General features: G+C 38.7%; 1 non-coding gene across 1 annotated transcript; it reads right to left on the reverse strand.

The window, feature by feature from the left end:
* Positions 1-9451: 9451 nt before the first annotated feature.
* On the reverse strand, positions 9452-9558 carry LOC138986602 (U6 spliceosomal RNA). Its single transcript, XR_011463406.1, has one exon. It is a non-coding gene; the product is annotated as a U6 spliceosomal RNA (small nuclear RNA).
* Between the last annotated feature and the right edge of the window lie 1469 nt (positions 9559-11027).

Genomic DNA, 11027 nt, shown 5'->3' on the forward strand with positions numbered 1-11027 from the left:
CACCTCCCTCCCCATCCTATCACTCAGAGTCATCCAAGTGCACCAGCCCTGAGCACCCTCCCTCATGCATCGAACCTGGACTGGCAATCTGTTTCACATATGATATTTTACATGTTTCAATGCCATTCTTCCATATCCTCCTGCCCTCGCCGTCTCCCACAGAGTCCAAAAGACTGTTCAATACATCTGTGTCTCTTTTGCTGTCTCGCATACAGGGTTACCGTTACCTTCTTTCTAAATTCCATATGTCTGCATTAGTATACTGTATTGATGTTTTTCTTTCTGGCTTACTTCACTCTGTATAATAGGCTCCAGTTTCATTCACCTCATTAGAACTGCTTCAAATGCATTCTTTTTAATGGCTAAGTAATATTCCATTGTGTATATGTACCACAGCTTTCTTATCCATTCATCTGCTGACAGACATCTAGGTTGCTTCCATGTCCTGGCTATTATAAACAGTGCTGCAGTGAACATTGGGGTACACGTGTCTCTTTCAATTCTGGTTTCCTCAGTGTGTATGCCCAGCAGTGGGATTGCTGGTTCATATGGCAGTTCTATTTCCAATTTTTTAAGGAATCTCCACACTGTTCTCCATAGTGGCTGTACTAGTTTGCATTCCCACCAATAGTGTAAGAGGGTTCCCTTTTCTCCACACCCTCTCCAGCATTTATTGCTTGTAGACTTTTGGATAGCAGCCATTCTGACTGGCTTGAAATGGTACCTCATTGTGGTTTTGATTTGCATTTCTCTGATAATGAGTGATGTTGAGCATCTTTTCATGTGTTTGTTAACCATCTGTATGTCTTCTTTGGAGAAATGTCTGTTTAGTTCTTTAGCCCACTTTTTGATTGGGTCACTTATTTTTCTGGAATTGAGCTGCAGGAGTTGCTTGTATATTTTTGAGATTAATTCTTTGTCTGTTGCTTCATTTCCTATTATTTTCTCCCATTCTGAAGGCTGTCTTTTCACCTTGCTTATAGTTTCCTTTGTTGTGCAGAAGATTTTAATTTTAATTAGGTCCCATTTATTTTTGCTTCTATTTCCAATATTCTGGGAGGTGGGTCATAGAGGATCTTGCTGTGGTTTATGTTGGAGAGTGTTTTGCCTATGTTTTCCTCTAGGAGTTTAATAGTTTCTGGTCTTACGTTTAGATCTTTAATCCATTTTGAGTTTATTTTTGTGTATGGTGTCAGAAAGTGTTCTAGTTTCATTCTTTTACAAGTGGTTGACCAGTTTTCCCAGCACCACTTGTTAAAGAAATTGTCTTTTCTCCATTGTGTATTCTTGCCTCCTTTGTCAAAGATAAGGTGTCCATAGGTGCATGGATTTATCTCTGGGCTCTCTATTTTGTTCCATTGATCTATATTTCTGTCTTTGTGCCAGTACCATACTGTATTGATGACTGTGGCTTTGTAGTAGAGCCTGAAGTCAGGCAGGTTGATTCCTCCAGTTCCATTCTTCTTTCTCAAGATTGCTTTGGCTATTCGAGGTTTTTGTATTTCCATACAAATTGTGAAATTATTTGTTCTAATTCTCTGAAAAATACCATTGGTAGCTTGATAGGGATTGCATTGAATCTACAGATTGCTTTGGGTAGTATACTAATTTTCACTATATTGATTCTCCCAATCCATCAACATGGTATATTTCTCCATCTATTTGTGTCCTTTTTGTTTTCTATATATAGGTCTTTTGTTTCTTTAGGTAGATATATTCCTAAGTATTTTATTCTTTTCATTGCAATGGTGAATGGAGTTGTTTCCTTAATTTCTCTGTTTTCTCATTGTTAGTATATAGGAATGCAAGGGATTTCTGTGTGTTAATTTTATATCCTGAAATTTTACTATATTCATTGATTAGCTCTAGTAGTTTTCTGGTGGAGTCTTTAGGGTTTTTTATGTAGAGGATCATGTCATCTGCAAACAGTGAGAGTTTTACTTCTTCTTTTCCAATATGGATTCCTTTTATTTCTTTTTCTGCTCTGATTGTTATGGCCAGAACTTCAAAAACTATGTTGAATAGTAGTGGTGACAGTGGGCACCCTTGTCTTGTTCCTGACTTTAAGGGAAATGCTTTCAATTTTTCACCATTGAGGATAATGTTTGCTGTGGGTTTGTCATATATAGCTTTTATTATGTTGAGGTATGTTCCTTCTATTCCTGCTTTCTGGAGGGTTTTTTATCATAAATGGATGTTGAATTTTATCAAAGGCTTTCTTTGTATTTATTGAGATAATCATATGGTTTTTATTTTTCAATTTGTTAATGTGGTGCATTACATTGATTGATTTGCAGATATTGAAGAATCCTTGCATCCCTGGGATAAAGCCCACGTGGTCATGATGTATGATCTTTTAAATATGTTGTTGGATTCTGTTTGCTAGAATTTTTTTAAGGATTTTTGCATCTATGTTCATCAGTGATATTGGCCTGTAGTTTTCTTTTTTTTTGTGGCATCTTTGTCAGGTTTTGGTATTAGGGTGATAGTGGCCTCATAGAATGAGTTTGGAAGTTTACCTTCCTCTGCAATTTTCTGGAAGAGTTTGAGTAGGATAGGTGTTAGTTCTTTGCTAAATTTTTGGTAGAATTCAGCTGTGAAGCCATCTGGTCCTGGGCTTTTGTTTGTTGGAAGATTTCTGATTAGAGTTTCAATTTCCATGCTTGTTACCAAGAAGTTCTTGATGTAGGTAATTGACCATAAATCTAACAATTGGATTAATTTTTAAACTCTACATGGTACTTGGGCCCCTGATAGAAAAACATTTGAGTTATGTTCAAAAGTCAAATAAATGAAAAAAAAAAAAAAAAAAACTATAAATAATCATGTGGGTCAGATCCAGCATCTGGGCATAGCTATCTCCTTCTAATGTCTTCTTCTTATCCTGGGGTGGAAGTAGTTTCACCTCTGTTTGAGTATTATTTTAAGGTGAGTTTGAGGTCAGCAGTCCTCTGTATTGACAAGTCCAGTGCAGGGGCCCTTTCTAAGTGGGAAACAGGAATCTAAGAATCAATTCGCTTTAGTTATGCTGTGCATAACTGGGGCTTCGCTGGTGGCTCAGATGATAAAGCATCTGCCTGCAATGTGGGAAACCCGGGTTTGATCCCTGGGTCAGGAAGATCCCCTGAAGAAGGAAATGGCAACCCACTCCAGTACTCTTGCCTGGAAAATCCCATGAACAGAGGAGCCTGGTAGGCTACAGTCCATGGCGTCACATAGAGTCAGACAGGGCTGAGCCACTACTTAAGTAAATAAGTAAGTAATTCTGTGCAAGAGTTAATTAAGAGAATCTAACAAGGGTCCTTTAGGTTAGAGAGAGTCGTTTCAATAATATCTTTTATATTATACATCATCTCCTGGTTGTAGGCCATAGGTCACCCACTCTTCATATAAAAATAGATCTATGTGATAAGCTTCAGAAACAATCTTAGCATATCCTTCTAATAATTGAACTAAAATTTTGTCACAATGCAAGATAGTAACAAAGACATCCATGAAGGGAGTCTTGGGCAGTAAGTACAAAATCTCAGAGACAATTATCAGCATTCACAGAAACAATCATTTTCTCTCTAAAATTACACTCGTTTCTACAATATATACCCAAATAAAGACTAACTCATTTGCAAAACAAGTCTGGTTTCAGTAAATTTTGCGTGATTATTTGCATAAGTATAACTAATCATTATAGGGGACTGGAATGCAAAAGTAGGAGGTCAAGAAACACCTGGAGTAACAGGTAAATTTGGCCTTGGAATACAGAATGAAGCAGGGCAAAGACTAATAGAGTTTTGCCAAGAAAATGCACTGGTCATAACAAACACCCTCTTCCAACAACACAAGAGAAGACTCTACACATGGACATCACCAGATGGTCAACACTGAAATCAGATTGATTATATTCTTTGCAGCCAAAGATGGAGAAGCTCTATACAGTCAGCAAAAACAAGACTGGGAGCTGACTGTGGCTCAGACCATGAACTCCTTATTGCCAAATTCAGACTTAAATTGAAGAAAGTAGGGAAAACCACTAGACCATTCAGGTATGACCTAAATCAAATCCTTTATGATTATACAGAGGAAGTGAGAAATAGATTTAAGGGCCTAGATCTGAAATATAGAGTGCCTGATAAACTATGGAATGAGGTTCATGACATTGTACAGGAGACAGGGATCAAGACCATTCCCATAGAAAAGAAATGCAAAAAAGCAAAATGGCTGTCTGGGGAGGCCTTACAAATAGCTGTGAAAAGAAGAAAGCAAAAAAGCAAAGGAGAAAAGGAAAGATCTAAGCATCTGAATGCAGAGTTCCAAAGAATAGCAAGAAGAGATAAGAAAGCCTTCCTCAGGGATCAATGCAAAGAAATAGAGGAAAACAACAGAATGGGAAAGACTAGGGATCTCTTCAAGAAAATCAGAGATACCAAAGGAACATTTCATACAAAGATGAGCTCGATAAAGGACAGAAATGGTATGGACCTAACAGAACCAGAAGATATTAAGAAGAGGTGGCAAGAATACACAGAAGAAGTGTACAAAAAAGATCTTCACGACCCAGATAATCACAATGGTGCGATCACTGACCTAGAGCCAGACATCCTGGAATGTGAAGTCAAGTGAGCCTTAGGAAACATCACTACGAACAAAGCTAGTGGAGGTGATGGAATTCCAGTTGAGCTATTCAAATCCTGAAGATGATGCTGTGAAAGTGCTGCACTCAATATGCCAGCAAATTTGGAAAACTCAGCAGTGGCCACAGGACTGGAAAAGGTCAGTTTTCATTCAATCCCAAAGAAAGGCAATGCCAAAGAATGCTCAAACTACCACACAATTGCACTCATCTCACACGCTAGTAAAGTAATGCTCAAAATTCTCAAGCCAGGCTTCAGCAATATGTGAACTGTGAACTTCCTGATGTTCAAGCTGGTTTAGAAAAGACAGAGGAACCAGAGATCAAATTGTCAACATCTGCTGGATCATGGAAAAAGCAAGAGAGTTCAGAAAACATAAAGCCTCTTGATGAAGGTGAAAGTGGAGAGTGAAAAAGTTGGCTTAAAGCTCAACATTCAGAAAACGAAGATCATGGCATCCGGTCCCACCACTTCATGGGAAATAGATGGGGAAACAGTGGAAACAGTGTCAGACTTTATATTGGGGGGCTCCAAAATCACTACAGATGGTGACTGCAGCCATGAAATTAAAAGACGCTTATTCCTTGGAAGGAAGGTTATGACCAACCTAGATAGCATATTCAAAAGCAGAGACATTACTTTGCCAACAAGGGTTCGTCTAGTCAAGGCTATGGTTTTTCCTGTGGTTATGTATGGATGTGAGAGTTGGACTGTGAAGAAGGCTGTGCACCGAAGAATTGATCCTTTGAACTGTGATGTTGGAGAAGACTCTTGAGAGTCCCTTGGACTGCAAGGAGATCCAACCAGTCCATTCTGAAGGAGATCAGCCCTGGGATTTCTTTGAAAGGAATGATGCTAAAGCTGAAACTCCAGTACTTTGGCCACCTGATGCGAAGAGTTGACTCATTGGAAAAGACTCTGATGCTGGGAGGGATTGGGGGCAAGAGGAGAAGGGGACGACAGAGGATGAGATGGCTGGATGGCATCACTGACTCGATGGACGTGAGTCTGAGTGAACTCCAGGTGTTGGTGATGGACAGGGAGGCCTGGCGTGCTGTGATACATGGGGTCGCAAAGAGTCAGACACGACTGAGTGACTGATCTGATCTGATAATCATGCAGGCTTTTTTAAGTTGGCTGTGCTGGAACCTTCCATAAGAAATATCAGATTGAATTTTAATAAAAGGCCTCTCAAGGTCAGAAAAGTCATAGCAAAGACTTGTCATCAGATCTGCCTGTACTATTTATATTTATATCTATATAGATATATATAGATCAGGTGAATACCCCTCTGCTCGGGGTCCTCAAAATATTTTGAGGTTCTTGGCCTTCAAGGAAGTAACCTTTCTTATTTATCTGGTAAGGCTGCTAGGCTCCATGTAAGTAAGGTAACAGGTTGTTTTTCCAAGGGGCTTTGTTATGGTTGTTGTTCAGTCACTCAGTTGTGTCCAACTCTTTGCAACCCCATAGACTGCAGCACACCAGGCTTCCCTGTCCTTCACCACCTCCCAGAGTTTGTTCAAACTCATGTCCATTAGGTCAGTGATGCCATCCAACTATCTCATCCTCTGTTGCCATCTTCTCCTGCCCTCAATCTTTCCAAGCATCAGGGTCATTTCCAGTGAGTCAGCTTTTCACATCAGGTGGCCTAAGCATTGGAGCTTCAGCTTCAGCATCAGTCCTTCCAATGAATATTCAGGGTTGATTTCCCTTAGGATTGACTGGTTCAATCTCCCTGCAGTCCAAGGGACTTGCAAGAGTCTTCCCCAGTACCACAGTTCAAAAGCATTGATTCTTTGACATTCAGCATTTGCCATAGTCCGACTCTCACATCCATACATGACCACTGGAAAAAGCGCAGTTTTGACCATATGGTCATACTCATTGGTCTTTTCCAGTGAGTTGGCTCTTTGCATCAGATGGCTGGAGTGTTGGAGCTTCAGCTTTAGCAACAGTCCTTCCAATCAATATTTAGGATTCATTTCTTTCAGGATTGACTGCTTTGCTCTCCTTGCAGTCCAAGGGAATCTCAAGAGTCTTCTCCAACACCATAATTCAGGGGCATCAGTTCTTCAGTGCTCAGCCTTCTTTGTGGTCTGGCTGTCACATCTGTACATGATGACTGGAGGAACCACAGCTTTGACTTTGTGGACCTTTGTCAGCAGGGTGATGTCTCTGCTTTTGAATATGCTGTCCAGGGAATATAGCTGAAGATGTCAAAGAAATCAGAAGAGAGTGAAAAGAAGTGGAAACAATTTTTTAAATGTGTGGATTGAAACTTTATAAAAAATTTTTAAGTATAATGTTAATTAACAAACAATAATAGGAATACTTGTGCATTGTTGGTAGGAATATAAATTGGTGCGGCCATTATGAACACAGTTTGGAGTTTCCTCAAAAGAGGAAAAATAGAACTACCTTAAGATCCAGCAAGCCATTCCTGGATATATATCTAAAGAAGATGAAAACAGATATAAAAAGATATCTGTACTCCCATGTTCATTGTGTGTTCACAACAGCTAAGGGAGATTCATAGGTGTAGCAGTGCTGGACTTCCTCTGCTCTCAGTGTAGCAATTTATCTGATTCATAATCCTCAAGATGGCAGAGTAGAAGGATGTGCACTCACCTTCTATGAGAACACCAAAATTGAAACTAGCTGCTGAACAACCATCAACAAGAGGATGTTTGAACCCAGGAAAGAAAGATACCCCATGTCCAAGGACAAAGGAGAAGCCACAATGAGATTATAGGAGGGGCGCAATCACGTTAAAATCAAATCTCATACCCGCTGGGTGTCAACCCATAAACTGGAGAACAATAATACCAAGGAAGTTCTTGCACTGTTGGGAAGGTTCTAAGCCCTACATATGAGACTTCCCAACCTGGGGATTTGGCAAAGGGACTGGGAATCCCCAGGGAATCTGACTTTGAAGGATAGCGGGATTTGATTACAGAACTTCCACAGGATTGGGGGAAACAGAGACTCTTGGAAGGCACAAACAAAACCTTGTGTTCACCAGGACCCAGGGGAAAGGAACAGTGATTCCACAGGAAACTGAGCCAGACCTGCCTGTGAGTGTTTGAGGGTCTCCTGCAAAGGTGTAGGTTGGACTTGGCCTGCTGCAAGGACAGGAACTCTGGCCGCCACAGTCCAGGAAGGTGCATATTAGCATAAATCCTTTTGGAGGTCGCCTTTAGCCCTACCATAGAGCCTGTCAACTCCAGTACTGGGCAACCTCAGCCAAACAACCAACTAGGAGGGAGCACAGCCCCACCCATTAGCAGAAAACTGAATTAAAGATTTACTGAGCATGGCCCTGCCCACCAGAGCAAGACCCAGTCTTACCCACAGCCAGTCCCTCCCATCAGCAAGCTTGCACAATCCTCTTACCTTCTTTCATCAGAGGACAGACAGAAGAACTACAATCCTAATGGGCTTTATCGCTCCATAAAGTTCACCTTAGTTCTTTAAAGCAATCTGGTCATATCTGATTCTATGGATTTTCTCAAATATGATATTCCAGTCAAAACCATGGTAATATAACCCCAATGTTTCCAGTGTGTCCTGTTTTAAGAACAGATTCTTATCAAACTTATGTAAATAATTATATTGCCATAAAAATAAGAATACTCACTAAGAGTTTCTAAATTCTGTAGGAATTTAGAGAGAAAAGATGAATGTTACAATTCTGCTTACAAAGTTAAAATGTACCAATTGCTGTAAGTCATAGTTAACTTAAGGGGAACAGTTTCCTTATATTTGGACAACAAAGATTAAAAGCTAGTAATATTTCAGACAAAAAGTCGTACAAACTAACATTCAGCCTATGTAATTAATTCTTGTTGATCATGATCTTCTGTTAACAGTTTTATGAAGTCATCAGGGTTTCCACTAGAATTTAATTTCAAATTCCACTTTAATTTCTTAACTAGTTCACTGGTATGAGCTGAAAGTTATCAGAAACCTGGTGTGTCAAAAGGTTCTTTCTATGAATATTTTTGAAGATGAAGCATTTTTGCAAAAGCATCAGAGTACAGAAATAACTGTCTATTGAAGACAAAAGACTTAAAAAGCAAGGTTAAAAACCTGTTTACAATGCAATTGTCAAAGAAATTTGCTATTGTAGTGGAATATAATATTAAAATATTAGCTAGAATTATGATTGATGACATCACACCAGGACATATTTAAATTTTAGAAATTTCATTTGATTTTTAGATCTTTTATATTAATGACATTTATCTATACAATGCAACCTAAGAAGGTTTATCACTACTCATTTAACAAAGCCCATGTAATTTAACTTACCAAATAAGTATTAATTAGTTTAATGTCTTTCTTTGATAAGAGAAAACATCTTGAGGTGCTCCAGGGGTGTTCTAGAAAACCTCAAAGTTAGCTAGAGGTCAAAAGAACTTCATTTAGAATTTGATTTAGGGGAAGTTTGTCAACTATATTAAAAAGGTTTTAAAACACTTAATCAAATAGGATCATAGGTCACTATGTAACAATACTTAGTTATCCACCCAAAAGTGATGAAAGATTTCGAATGCAAATACAGAAATTACAACAGTTTACTCAAAAGGTAAAAAAAAAGAAAACTTTATTATCAAGAGCATATCAATATCTGTTATTAGTTCAGTCACTCAGTCGTCTCTCTCTCTCTCTCTCTATATATATATATATATATACACACACACATTCTTTTACATGTTCTTTTTCATTATGGTTTATCACAGGATATTGAATATAGTTTTCTATACTAGACAGTAGAACCCTGTTCTTTACCATTCTATCTATAATAGTTTGCATCTGTTAATAAAAATATAGAATGCTTCTGAAATGTGTGTGCCATCCTTGCACAGGGGTCATGCTAATCTTCTCTGTGTGATTCCAATTTTAGTATATGTGCTGCCAAAGCCTGCACTCTGTCTTTCTCTAAAACTACCTTTAGGACAAATTACTTTATCTTCCTGGAAATAAATGTGTTTCCATTCCTCATATCTTCTTTTTTCTTGAAAGCAAAGATGTAAAGTAAAAAAAATTCTTTACTAATTTTAGTGGTTTTAATTACATATTTTAATTAGAATTCTCAACTCTTAAAAACCTACATTTCTAACAAAAACTAAGAAGTAAGCCATTATGAATATTAGCATTCTGTAGATTGGCAAACTTCTAAATACTACTTATGATTTTTTAGAACTATGTGCTTTTTTATAGAAGATATCTCCATGTGGCACCAAACATATTTACTAAATAGTCCTTAATATCTTTAGTTCACTGTAAAAGGAAGCTTATATTTAGTAATTAATGTTTCAGTATTTTTATTAGGGGATGATCTAGATATTCAATAAACTTCTGTCATTTACCTTAAATTAGCAAAACTCTAAAGTTTGAAGTTGCCAAAACGATTTAGAGAAACTCATAAGGAGACACACCATAAAACATGATTATTCTTAAAAAGTTCACTTAAAAACTTTGAACACACACTTAATTTACTATTAAAAATTTTATTATTGGTCGAGTTCAGTTCAGTCGCTCAGTCGTGTCTGACTCTTTGCGACTCCATGAATTGCAGCACGCCAGGCCTCCCTGTCCATCACCAACTACCGGAGTTCACTCAGACTCACGTCCATCGAGTCAGTGATGCCATCCAGCCATCTCATCCTCTGTTGTCCCCTTCTCCTCCTGCCCCCAATCCCTCCCAGCATCAGAGTCTTTTCCAATGAGTCAACTCTTCACATGAGGCGGCCAAAGTACTGGAGTTTTAGCATCATTCCTTCCAAAGAAATCCCAGGGCCGATCTCCTTCAGAATGGACTGGTTGGATCTCCTTGCAGTCCAGGGGACTCTCAAGAGTCTTCTCCAAAACCACAGTTGAAAAGCATCAATTCTTGGGTGCTCAGCCTTCTTCACAGTCCAACTCTCACATCCATACATGACCACAGGAAAAACCATAGCCTTGACTAGATGGACCTTTGTTGGCAAAGTAACGTGTCTGCTTTTGAATATGCTATCTAGGTTGGTCATAACTTTCCTTCCAAGGAGTAAGCGTCTTTTAATTTCATGGCTGCAGTCACCATCTGCAGTGATTTTGGAGCCCCAAAAAGTAAAATCTGACACTGTTTCCTCATCTATTTCCCATGAAGTGATGGGACCAGATGCCATAATCTTCATTTTCTGAAGATGAGTTGAGTTTTAAGCCAACTTTTTCACTCTCCACTTTCACTTTCATCAAGAGGCTTTTTAGTTCCTCTTCACTTTCTTCCATGAGGGTGGTATCATCTGCATATCTGAGGTTACTGATATTTCTCCCGGCAATCTTGATTCCAGCTTGTGTTTCTTCCAGTCCAGCGTTTCTCATGATGTACTCTGTATATAAGTTAAATGAGCAGGG

The sequence above is a fragment of the Bos mutus genome, chromosome X, assembly GCF_027580195.1.
Source record: "Bos mutus isolate GX-2022 chromosome X, NWIPB_WYAK_1.1, whole genome shotgun sequence".
Classification (NCBI taxonomy): domain Eukaryota; kingdom Metazoa; phylum Chordata; class Mammalia; order Artiodactyla; family Bovidae; genus Bos; species Bos mutus.